General features: G+C 41.7%; 1 long non-coding RNA gene and 1 other non-coding gene across 2 annotated transcripts; both read left to right on the forward strand.

The window, feature by feature from the left end:
* The first annotated feature begins 585 nt into the window (after positions 1-585).
* Positions 586-689, forward strand: LOC117063088. The gene has a single exon (XR_004428715.1). It is a non-coding gene; the product is annotated as a U6 spliceosomal RNA (small nuclear RNA).
* Positions 690-2,890: 2,201 nt separating this feature from the next.
* Positions 2,891-12,273, forward strand: LOC117062712. Its single transcript, XR_004428504.1, has 2 exons — positions 2,891-3,143; positions 12,104-12,273. It is a non-coding gene; the product is annotated as an uncharacterized LOC117062712 (long non-coding RNA).
* Positions 12,274-12,660: the final 387 nt, after the last annotated feature.

A 12,660-nucleotide genomic window follows, 5' to 3' on the forward strand; every position in this document is an offset into this window, starting at 1 on the left:
AGCAACCTCTCCTAACACATTGGGGTAGGTAGAATTCTGAGATGACATCCAATAAGCCATGCCCTTTCATAATTTCCTGTTCCTGAGTGCAGGTGGAAACTGTGATTATTTCTAGCCAATAAAATATGACAAATTGAGGATAGCCACTCCCATGATCATGATATGTCACATAAGACTCCATCATAGCAAGCTGAAATGAGAGATTCTCTTCCTGGCCTTGAGTACATAAGTTACTACGTTATGAGAAGGCCTGTGAGAGGGTCAGGTGTCGGGGAACTCTAGGTGGCTGTACTTGTTGACAGCAGCCCTGTCTGACAGCCACCAAGAAAGCAAGAACCTCAGTCCTACTGCCACAAGAAGCTGAATTCTTCCAACTATATGAACTTGGACAAAAAGACTCTAAGTTCTAGAAGAAATGCAGCTCAGATCGTCCACTAATTCCAGCTTCCGGAGATCCTGAGCACAGTCCTAGCTAAGCTTTTCTGTACTTCAGACACATGGAAACTAGGAGATAACAAACTTACATTGTTTCAAGGCACTAAGTTTATGGAAATTTGTTACACAGCAATAGAAAATTATTAATAAGTGCTCACTTTGGCAGCACATACACTAAAATTGGAACGATACAGAGATTAGCATGGCCCCTGTGCAAGGATGACACACAAATGCATAAAGCACTCCATATGCCTTTTGCAATCTACCCATCTGACAAAGGTCTAATATCCAGAAATTACAAGACAAACAATTTTACAGGAAAAAACAAACAACCCCATCAAAAAGTGGTCAAAGGATATGAACAAACACTACTCAAAAGAAGACATTTATGTGCCTAACAAACGTGAGAAAAAGCTCAACATCATTGATCATCAGAGAAATGCAAATCAAAACCACAATGTGATACCATCTCATGCCAGTCACAATGGCGATTATTAAAAAGTCAGGAAACAATAGATGCTGGTGAGGCTGTGGAGAAATAGGAATACCTTTACACTTTGGTGGGAATGTAAATTAGTTCAATCCTTCTGGAAGACAGTGTTATGATTCCTCAAGGATCTAGAATCAGAAATACCATTTGACCTAGCAATCCCATTACTGCGTATGTACCCAAAGAAATATAAATCATTCTACTCTGAAGACACATGCACACGTATATTTATTGCAGCACTATTTACAATAGCAAAGACATGGACTCAACCCACATGCCCATCAATAATAGACTGGATAAAGAAAATGTGGTACATATACACCATAGAATACTATGCAACCATAGAAAGGAATGAGATCATGTCCTTTACAGGGACACAGATGAAGCTGGAAGCCATCATCCTCAGCAAACTAATACAGGAACAGAAAACCAAACACTGCATGTTCTCACTCATAAGTGGGAGTTGAACAATGAGAATACATGGACACAGAGAGGGGAACAACACATAGCAGGCCCTGTTGGGGGGTGGAGGTGAGGAGAAAGAACTTAGAGGCTGGGTCAATAGGTCCAGCAAACCACCATGGCACACATATACCTATGTAACAAACATGCATGTTCTGCACGTGTATTCCATTTTTTTTAGAAGAAATTTAAAAAAATAAAAAAGAAAATTATTAATAATACACGCAACTGGTTTATTTGAGAAGTCTGAAGTAGGGAAGCTAATTCTACATGTTTTCTTGGTCCTCTCCTATCCACATAGAAGGTGACACTAAAGGTAGAGCATTGAGTCTGGGTTTGAAATTCCGTTTATTCCTCAGCCCAATATTTCATACAGAATTGAATCCTCTTGCATGACCTGCTCTGTGTTCCCTTCAGTGGCTTGATTGCCTCACATCAGTTCTGTTAAGGAACGAGTGAAGCATTTCCTCTAAATGTCTATGTAGTAGTTTTGATCTAGGGGATAAGCATAGAATTCAATGGGATCCAAACATGTGATGGACTTTGAGGGAGGTGATTGCTGTATAACTTTAATCAGAAGCCCTATGGAGTGAACTACAGTTAGCTTTCATTTACAGCTTTTGCAAACATCAGAGACAAGGCTAATCAGAACATTCTCAAGACACATCATAAACAAATTGTAGCCATTTGCTGAACAGATCCATTATGTATTCATCAACGGTACCAAGAGACTCTATAGAATGGCATCAGGCAAAGTGTGCAGACATCTGCCTCCCATCAGCCAGACACGTACACACGCATGCTAGCTTATCCCACCTCACAGCACAACAGTGACACCTTGATTGCAGGTTTAACTTTAGTCACTTTTTCTACATAACAAACTACCCCAAAACTCCATAGTTTTAAACAGCAATAATTTACTTTTTCTGATCATGGTGTAGATTGATTATGTGGCTCTTCTGTTCCATACAGTATCTTGATCTTTTCAGGCTGCTATAACAAAACATTTTAGACTGGGTAACTTATAACAACAGAAATTTATTTCTTAGAACACTAGAGGCTGGGAAGTCCAAGATCATAGTACCAGCAGATTTGGTGTCTAGTGAGGGCTCCCCCTCTGCTTCACAGATGGCACCTCCATGCTGTGTCCTCACATGGTGAAAGGGCAAGACAACTCAGAGACTTATTTTATAACAACACGAATCTCATTTGGCCTAATCACCTTCCAAAGACCTCACATCTTTATACGATCATGTTAGGGATTAGGTTTTAATATATGGATTTTGAGGGAAACACAAACATTTAGAACATAGCACACAGTGGCATCTGCTATGGTCATTCAAGTGGTTTTGCATTCATTTGGTGGCTGGTTTCTCTCAGCTGTCTGGGGCTTTGGGGCTAACAGTCAACTAGGGCATCTCTATTGTCCATGTGAACCCTCTCCCCATACGGTTTCTCATCCTCACAGTTTTCTTCATGTAACCTCTCTTCTGCAGAATGGCTTGGATTTTCTTTGCAAGACAGTTGGGTGTCAAGAAGGCAAAAGAACAATCTTCCATGACTCTAAAAGGTTAAGCCTGGAAGACCACGGGGTCATTTCTGCCATTTTAATATTAGTTACAACAAGTCATCAGCCAGTCAAGACTCGAGAAAAGAGGAAACTGACCCCACCCTTGATAAGAATGGTAAGATGTATGTCCAGGGAGGGGAGGAATTCTTGATGGCCATCTGTGATGACTTTCCAGAGTATTAATTTGTGAGTTTCTCCATGAGATGATTCTTATAGTTTATCTTTGATTTTAATTTTTCTATTGCTTACTAAGTGTTGTATTTAAATTGGTAAATAATTAATTTTAAGTCATATTTCATGATTTATGTAATTTATATGATGTGTCTCCCTCCCATATACATCCTACAGAATACTACTGATGTGTTTCTAAGGAAGTTTTTAGACATTGAGCTCACAAGTTTCAGGATATGCCTTGATCTCCTTAGGTTTCCTTTCGTATTTCATTATTACTGTCTTACTCATAATGTAATGATCAAAGAAATAGATCTATATTGTCTGCAGAGTAAAACTCGAGCCTCCACCCTGAGCCTTTGGCCTTCGAGATCAGTTAATGGACTTTAAGGTGCTCTAAAGGATACAGAGTTAGGTTGGGTCCAGGGAGACAAGCCTGGTTCTGAATTCAAGTTCTAGGACATCAATTCATCTTCTCTTAATATAGATGCATAGCTTTAAAAATATTTTTATCTTAAATATAGGGACAATAACTTCTACTTTATAATTTACCAAATAATATATGCAGAGGACTTGAAATTAGTGATAGCACTATTATTTATACCTCACTCGTTCTTATAGTAATATATCTTTGTGCACTGAGATACTTCTTACTGAGAAGGAAATTTCAGTATTACCTGAGAAGTAACTATTTTCAGTAAAAATACATGCCTGCTACTATACTCAATTCTCTCCTAGAACTTCTCATCTTTCAGATGAGAGGATTTGAATTTTATGCTATTAATGTAGAGATGATTCTGAGATGTAGAGTGCTCCCACCTCAAAGTCCTTTCCTTACCAAACATTGATATACTGCTTTACAGTACGAACATTTTCCAGCTATCCCATTTAAACTTAAATGAAATACAGGCCGAAAAAGCATAGGGAACATCATTTGCGTTGTACAGATGAAGAAATCTAAACCCAGAGAGGCTTGAAGTCTTTCCAAGGTCATTTTGTCAGGCGATCTTCTGACTTCAGGACCTGTGCAATTGCATTCTGCTTTCTTTCTGAATGTTGAACAAATACAGTAATGTCATGAAACGAGGAAGAAACCAGACCATTTCTGAGCAGATTTCATGTGCGAGGAAGTTTTCTACAGACTTCATGGGTAATATTTTCACTTAATCCTAATGCATGAGATATATAAGTTATTAGTTTGACTTAACAGAAGAGAAAGCTAAGTTCTGAGGAGCAATAGGCTAGCTTATACATTGGCAGATTTTTAAAAATTGGACCCAGAGAAGTTAATCTTATATATCAGGCTATTTTCATTTCCCCTTATGATCTGTGTGGGAGAGGGGCAAAGAAGGGGCTACGTGTATGAAGAATCTGCAAATGGCTCTTTTTTGTTCTGGTCTATGCTAAGCCTTAACCTGCAATTGCACAACATGAAATGGCACGGGGGTGTCCTTTTCACCACATTTAAGTTTGTCATGGTAGAATTTTATCTGCAGCTATAGACTGTGTAATGAGTGCACCAGAGGTGCAGAGTATTAAGAAGTCATATTTTTAGCTTGGTTTTCTAACTCTGGGGAACAGTTGTCTGCAGCAGCATGATTTGATCATGTTTGATTACTGACCTTGCACAGTTCTGTCTTCCTTACACATTGCCACCATTGGTTCACACAGTATTAATGCATTTAACCTTAAAAAAAAATCCTATTTCCTCAGTCTTTCTGTTATTATTGACTCACTGAAGCCCTCTATGTAAAAACATATGCCTCTGCCTTGGGAAACCATGGACACACTTTGAAATTCTTCAGGTAATCTGGAGCACACCTAATCCAGAAAAAAATGGTTTTCCTGTAAGGTGGAGAGGAGAGGTGATACGGTTTTCATCCGTGTTCCTACCCAAATATCATGTCAAGTTGCAATCCCCAACGCTGGAGGTGGGGCTTGCTGGGAGGTGATTTTTCATAAATGGTCTAGCACCATCTCCCTTGACACTGCCCTCATGATAGTGAGGGAGTTCTCATGATATCTGGCTGTTTAAAAGTGTGCAGCACCTCCTGTGATGGTTAACACTGAGTGTCAACTTGATTGGATTGAAGGATGCAAAGTATTGTTCCTAGGTGTGTCTGTGAGGCTGTTGCCAAAGGAGATTAACATGTGAGTCAGTGGACTGGGAGAGGCAGACGTGCCCTCAATCTGGTGGGCACCATCTAGTCAGCTGTCAGCTCAGCTAAGATAAAAGCAGGCAGAGGAACGTGGAAGCGCTAGACTGACTGAGATTTTACCGTCATCTTTCTTCTGTGATGGATGCTTCCTGCCCTTGAACATCAGACTTCAAGTTCTTCAGCTTTGGGACTCTTGGACCTTTGACCACAGACTGAAGGCTGCACTGTTAGCTCTCCTACTTTTGAGGTTTTGGGACTTGGACTGGCTTCCTTGCTCCTCAGCTTGTAGATGGCCTATTGCGGGACTTCACCTTGTGATCGTGTGTGTCAATACTGTTTAACAAACTCCCCTTTGTATATACATCTATCCTATTAGTTCTGTCCCTCTAGAGAATCCTAATACACATCCCACTCTCTCTTTCTTGCTCCTGCTCCAGCCTTGTGATGTGTGCCTTCTACCATGATTGTTAAGTTTGCCTTCTTTGCCTTCTACCATGTGTGCCTTCTTTGCCTTCTACCATGATTGTAAGTTTCCCAAGGTCTCCCCAGAAGCCAAGCAAATGCCAGCACAATGCTTCATGTACAGCCTGTGGAACTGTGAGCCAATTAAACCTCATTTCTTTATAAATTACCCAGTCTCAGGTATTTCTTTACAGCAATGCAAGAATGATGAACACAGAGGTTTACCTAATCTGTGTGCATCTATTTTTACACATTACCTCAAAACTGAAAGGAGTTAGACAAAGCTAGAGCTAAGGGTCTCTGGGACCAGCAAGGGTGAGAGGGACTTCATGGGTGAATGTTCTGAGTAGTGAGCGCCTCATCCTCTAAAACCCAGACCCTTCCCCACTCATTTCATGATGAGACTCTCTGTTCTTCGTCCCATAGGAGTCACTATGAGGTGCTTGAGGTAAAACAAGGGGTGACAATAAGTATTTTAGTCAGCTCATGCTGAATAAGAAAACACCATAGACTGGGAGCCCTAAACAAAAGGCATTTATTCTCTCACAGTGCCGGAGACTAAAAATCTATGATTAAGTCGCCAACAGATTTGGTTTCTGGTGAGGGCCTCTTCCTGGCTTGCAGATGGCTGCCTTTCCACTGTGTCCTCACATGGTCTTTGTCCTGTGCATACACACAGAGAGAAAGAGAGGCCTCTGGTATCTCTGCCCCTTCTTAAAAAGACATCAATCCTATCAGAATAGGGCCCTTACCCTTAGACCACCTTAATTAATTATCTCCTTAAAGTCCCTGTCTCCAAATACAGTCATATTGGGGCTGAGGACTTCATGATATGAGTTTTGGGGTGGGGACAAGTTAGCTCATAAAAATAAGTAATAGCTATTAAAATATATGAGACACTATGTGGCAGGCATCATACCGTGGAATTTTATATTATTCAATTCTGGTAAAGTCTTCCATATACATGCATACATATACACACATATGCATGTGTATGTGTGTATATGTATCTATAACCTCATTTTAAAGGTAAGAGAAATGAAAGAGTGGTTGAAAACTCACCACTGTGAGTAAATAAGGGCCAGATCCAGGATTTGAGTCAGATGTGTTTGTTGCCAAAGACACTACCCCAAGTTTCAGTCAGTTTCTCTCTCTCTCTCTTTCTCATTTCTGCCTATGTTACAACAGCAATGGTTCTCTCCAACAGAAAATCCATCTCATTCTAGAGCTGAGCTGCGCGTCAGAGCAGCCCTGCCTCTCGGGTGTTCTGCCATCTAACCAAGACACACCAGGTCCACTTGGCTTTTCCATCCTTCCCACCCAGCCTCACCTACTTCCAATTGGGAACTCATTTTAAACTGACATCAGGTGTTGGGGAAAAGGTTGCGTGGTAGCGAAAGCTGTGAAATAAGTTTAAATGATGGAAAATTTTCCCCAAATGCTTAAAAAGAGAGCCAATTTATATATAAGCTGAGGAATTCCACTGTGTGTGTGTGTGTGTGTGTGTGTGTGTGTGTGTGTGTGTGTGTGTGTGTGTCTGGGTGGAGTGAAGGATGTAAGGAGTGAGGAAGAAAAAAAGGAAGAGAAGCTAAAGTGAGGAGATAAGGAGAGAATGAGAAAAAGAGAGAGACTGAAAACCAACTCTTGCTCAAACCATTAAAGAAGGGAAAAACTGCTGAATAAGGCCATTCATTATTCTCTTTTTGCACTTCAAACAAATGGTAATTGTTGGTTTAGCTAACAAGTTGTGCCTTACTTACAGGCCATTAGGCACCATTAATAAAGAAAACCAAATCCATAAGAATCTGAATCTGATGTTTTACGTTTTATTCCCTAGAAAGAAGACCTACTTTAAAAGGATCTAAAACTCTGCCTCTAAACCATCTAACAGCTCAGCGATGCTCACTGTCCCATAGCTTTGCTTAGGCATTACTTTCTCTGAGAAGCTTCCTCGCTCTTCCCTTCCTCCCTCAACACCAGCCTTGCTGCCTTGAGTCCTGACTGATTGAAGTAGTCCTTCCTTCTGAGGAGTCTCAGAAGGAGGTACTGATTTTGACCTCACTCGCATGGCCTGTCTCCCTCTCTGTCCTTCCAAATAGTCTTTGAACTACCTGCAAAGAGTAACACATTTTTAAAAATCCTACCGGCCATGGAAATAATAAAAATAATTACTACTCCTCTTATTCTTTAAATCCCTGATACACATCCTTCTATTTACTTTTTTATAAAATGTAATCCTCTCAACAATCCACTAATGTGGGTATAACTGCCTCTTTTTAAGGGTAAGAAAACAAGGCTCAGAGTGGCTAACTAACTTGCCCACGGCCATGAAGCTGGTAAGTGGCAGGGCCAGGACTGAAATCTAGAGCTCATGCACTTGCCAGAAGCAAAATTAGGTAGAAAAGTGCTAAATGTTTTGTTGTCTATAATGTGAACTCCTTTTTGCCAGTTGTATTAGTCCTTTCTCATGCTGTTAATAAAGATATGCTTGAGACTGGATAATTTATAAAGGAAGGAAGTTTAATTGGCTCACAGTTCAGCATGGCTGGGGAGGCCTCATGGAACTTACAATCATGGTGGAAGGCACCTCTTCACAGGGCAGCAGGAGAAAGAATGCATGCCAAGCATCAGATCTCATGAGAACTCACTCTTTATCACAAGAACAGCATGGGGAATGCGGCCCCCATGATTCAATTATCTCCGCCAGGTTCCACTCTTGACACATGGAGATTATTACAATTCAAGGTGAGATTTGGCTGGGGACACAGAGCCAAACCATATCATTTCCCCCCATGGACCCTCCCAAATTGCATGCTCTCACATTTCAAAATGCAATCATGCCTTCCCAACAGTCCCCTGAAGTGTTAACTCATTCCTGCATTAACCCAAAAGTCCAAGTCAGAAGTCTCGTCTGACACAAGGCAAGTCCCTTTTGCCTATGAGCCAGTAAGATCAAAAGCAAGTTTGTTACTTCCCAGATACAATGGGGATACAGGTATTGGGTAAATACACCTGTTCCAAATGGGAGAAATTGACGATGACAAAGGGGCTACAGGCCCCATGCAAGTCCAAAATCCAATAGGGTAGTCATTATGCTTAAAATTCTAAAATGATCTCCTTTGACTCCTTGTCTCACATCCAGGTCACACTGATTCAAGAGGTGGGCTCCAACAGCCTTGGGCAATTCTGTCCCTGAGGCTTTGCAGGGTACAGCCCCCTTCCTAGCTGCTTCCATGGGCTGGCATTGAGTATCTGCAGCTTTTGCAGGTGCAGTGTGCAAGCTGTCAGTGGATCTATCATTCTGGGGTCTGGAGGACAGTGGCCCTCTTCTCACAGCTCCACTAGATAGTGCCCTAGTGGGGACTCTATGTGGGGGCTCCCACCCCACATTTCCCTCCTGCACTGCCCTCACAGAAGTTCTTCATGAGGGCTCGGCCCCTGCAGCAAACTTCTGCCTGGACATCCAGGAGTTTCCATACATCATCTGAAATCTAGGCGAAGATTTGTGAACCTTAATTTTTGACTTCTGTGCACCTTAAGGCCCAACACCATGTGGAAGCGGCAAGGTTTGAAGCTTGCACCCTCTGAAGCACCGGCCTGAGCTGTACTTTGGCCTCTTTTAGCCATGGCTGGAGTGGCTGGGATGCAGAGCACTAAGTCCCAAGACTGTACACAGCAGCGGGGCCCGGGACCTGGCCCAGAAAGCCATTTTCCCTCCTAGGCCTCCAGGCCTGTGATAGGAAGGGCTGTCACGAAGGTCTCTAGCTTGTCCTGGAGGCATTTTCCCCATTGTCTTGGTGATTAACATTCCTCCTTGTTACTTATGCAAATTTCTTCAGCCTGCTTGAATATCTCCCCAGAAAATGGGTTTTTCTTTTCTATCGCATCGTCAGGTTGCCAATTTCCCAAACTTTTATGCTCTGCTTCATCTTGAACGCCTTGCCACTTAGAAATTTCTTCTCCCAGATAGTGCAAGTCATGTCTCTCAAGTTCAAATTTCCACAGATCTCTAAGGCAGGGACAAAATGCTACCGGTCTCTGCTAAAACATAGCAAGAATGACCTTTACTCCAGCTCCCAACAAGTTCCTTATCTTCATCTGAGACCACCTCAGCCTGGACTTCATTGTCCATATCACTATCAGCATTTTGGTCGAAGCTATTCAATGAGTCTCTAGGAAGTTCCAAACTTTCCCATATCTCCCCATCTTCTGAGCCTTCTAAGTCCCTAGGAAGCTCCAAACTTTCCCACATGTTTCCCATCTTCTGAACCCTCCAAACTGTTCATACCTCTGCCTATTACCCAGAACCAAAGTCACTTCTACATTTTTGGGTATATTTATAGCAGCACTCCACTCTCTGCAGTACTAATTTACTGTATTAGTCTGTTCTCATGCTGCTATTATATGAAGAACTGTCCAAGACAGTGTAATTTACAAAGGAAAGAGGTTTAATTGACTCACAGTTTGGCAGGGCTGGAGAGGCCTCAGGAAACTTACAATCATGGTGGAAGGTACCTCTTCACAGGGCAGCAGGAGAGAGAATGAGTGTTGAGCGAAGGGGGAAGCCCCTTATAAGATCATCAGATCTTGTGAGAACTCACTATCACAGGAACAGCATGGGGAATATTGCCCCATGATTCAATTATCTCCACCCACTCCCACTCTTGAAACATGGGGATTATCACAATTCAAGGTGAGATTTGGCTGAGGATACAGCCAAACCATATGACCAGTTGTTCCCTTTCTGGGTCAGTTTTGTGTTTCTGAAGATGTATGGTGGTGATGGCTGCTCTTTGATTATTGCAAAGTCGCATGTCAACCAGAGTGGCCTGTGCTAAAATGACTAGCAATATAGTAAGTGTTGATGAGGACATAGAGCAACTGGAACTCATACATTGCTGGTGAGAGTGTAAAATGGCATAAGACCTTTGAAAAAATGTTTGGCAGATTTTGTAATGTTAAATATCTACTTATCATATGACTCAATAATTCTACTTCTGGGTTTTACTCAAGAGAAATAAAAACATATGTTCACACAAACAGTTCTACATGAATTTTTAAAGCAGTGTTGCTCAAAATAATCAAAACCTGGAAATAACTCAAATGTTCATTAACAGGTGAAGAATAAAAAATACAAGAGCTAGGGCATATTCATGTAACTTTTTAAAAAATGATATCAAAGAATGAATGTGAACAAAGGACTGAATTAGATATCCTCTATTCATAATAAATGATATTTTCCTCTATATCACTTCACCCTTGTAATTCAATATAGTACAGTCCCACAAATATGAGAAAATGCAGCCATAAACAGAAAATTCCCAGTATCTAGACTGAGTTGTTGTGGAAAATCCACTGTGTGCCATAGCAGCCACAACATACAGTGAGCTCAGTCCTGTGCACCCATCTGCCTGGTTCTGGGATTACTGCGACCTTCACATCACCTCCTTCTTCTGGAAGCCACATTCCAAAGGAGTGAGATTTTTTTTACTTTACCATTAGCAAGAACAGAATGAGCTCCATTCATTGGCAAGGGATAATCTACTGTTTATCTGCAGGAGAGAAGGTAATGCAAATGGAAGAGTTGTGCAAACACGGCCCGGGGTGTGTGTGCCTGGATGAACTCTGTTTTCATGTGATTTCAGACAACGATCAGTATCTCAGTCACAGAAATTCACAGAGCTGCTGTTTGGTTCCCTTAACATTAACTATCCACGTCTGCTAGTATCCATATCCAGAGCAGGATTTATTGAGCACTTAATGTGGACAAGACATTCACCAGTCATGAAAAAGGCATAAGATGCACATGAAATCAGGTTTTTGCTTGAAATACAATGAGATACTCCCCTAAACTGTGGGGGTTAGGCTATCTGCAGTGTGTGACATAGACATGTGATACCAGAATCCAGGGGACAGGGAGAGAGAACAGCATGAAGCTACGGGGAGGCTGACCAGAGGTTTGGGGGCTGGTTCAGAGGACGAATTTGCTCTGGATGGCAGATATGAAAACAAAGGGCATTTTAGGGATTACTGTCCCCACCCACCCAAACAGTATCACCCCTGGAGTCATTAGGTGGAGTGGAGATCAAGGGTTTTGGGGTCTGGCAGAGCTGGACTCCTGCAGCTCTGCTTTTTAGTAATCCTGTGACCTTGGCCAGCCACTGAACTTCACTGAGTCTCCATTTGTCAACTGTAAATGGGGATTATAGCAATGACTCTCTAATAGAATGCTGTGAAAATTAAAAGATTAAAGACTATTGGAGAAAGGAGTAATATAGCCTCTGATACAAAGTACAAATATTGATTTCCCCCTTGCTAAATATAACTTACTTAATTTGTCTTGGTCTTTCCCAGCCTCCTCTCCCTTTGTTTTCAGGCTGTCCTCTGCTATTCATCTACCCGCCCATGGGTTCCTCCAACACCACCCTCAAAAAATTAGGAACAGAAAGGAACTGATGCTGAAGACTCACTACTAAAAGCAGTTCTCCAACCAAGGGTCTCAGCACTGGTAGCGTAAATCCTTTGGGGAATGAAAGGTGTTACATCTAAGAGAAGGACATTTCTTCATGAGTGAGAGTTTGGACTTTTTCTACACCCAGGAGTTATGTACCCCATCCCTAAGTCAATCCAGCTGCAAATGAAAACCTCAGGTTGATCTGGTTATCGGGTTTTGCCAAACCAGTTCTTTGACTCAGATGACCTGCATAGCCAGGGTAATGTTCTGAGATAGATACAGAAAACCTCTCAGCACCATAGCAAAGTAAAAATGCAAGATCAGTCCTAAGTGTCTTCTATAATAACATGCAAATCCAGTCATATTTCTGTATTCCTCGGTCCTCTGCCTGGCTCCACATTGCCATCAGGGAGGAAGGAGGTTAGCACAACACAGACAGCCTCTTATGATCTGGCTT

This window comes from Trachypithecus francoisi, unplaced genomic scaffold (genome assembly GCF_009764315.1).
Source record: "Trachypithecus francoisi isolate TF-2019V2 unplaced genomic scaffold, Tfra_2.0 Lachesis_group17, whole genome shotgun sequence".
Taxonomy (NCBI): domain Eukaryota; kingdom Metazoa; phylum Chordata; class Mammalia; order Primates; family Cercopithecidae; genus Trachypithecus; species Trachypithecus francoisi.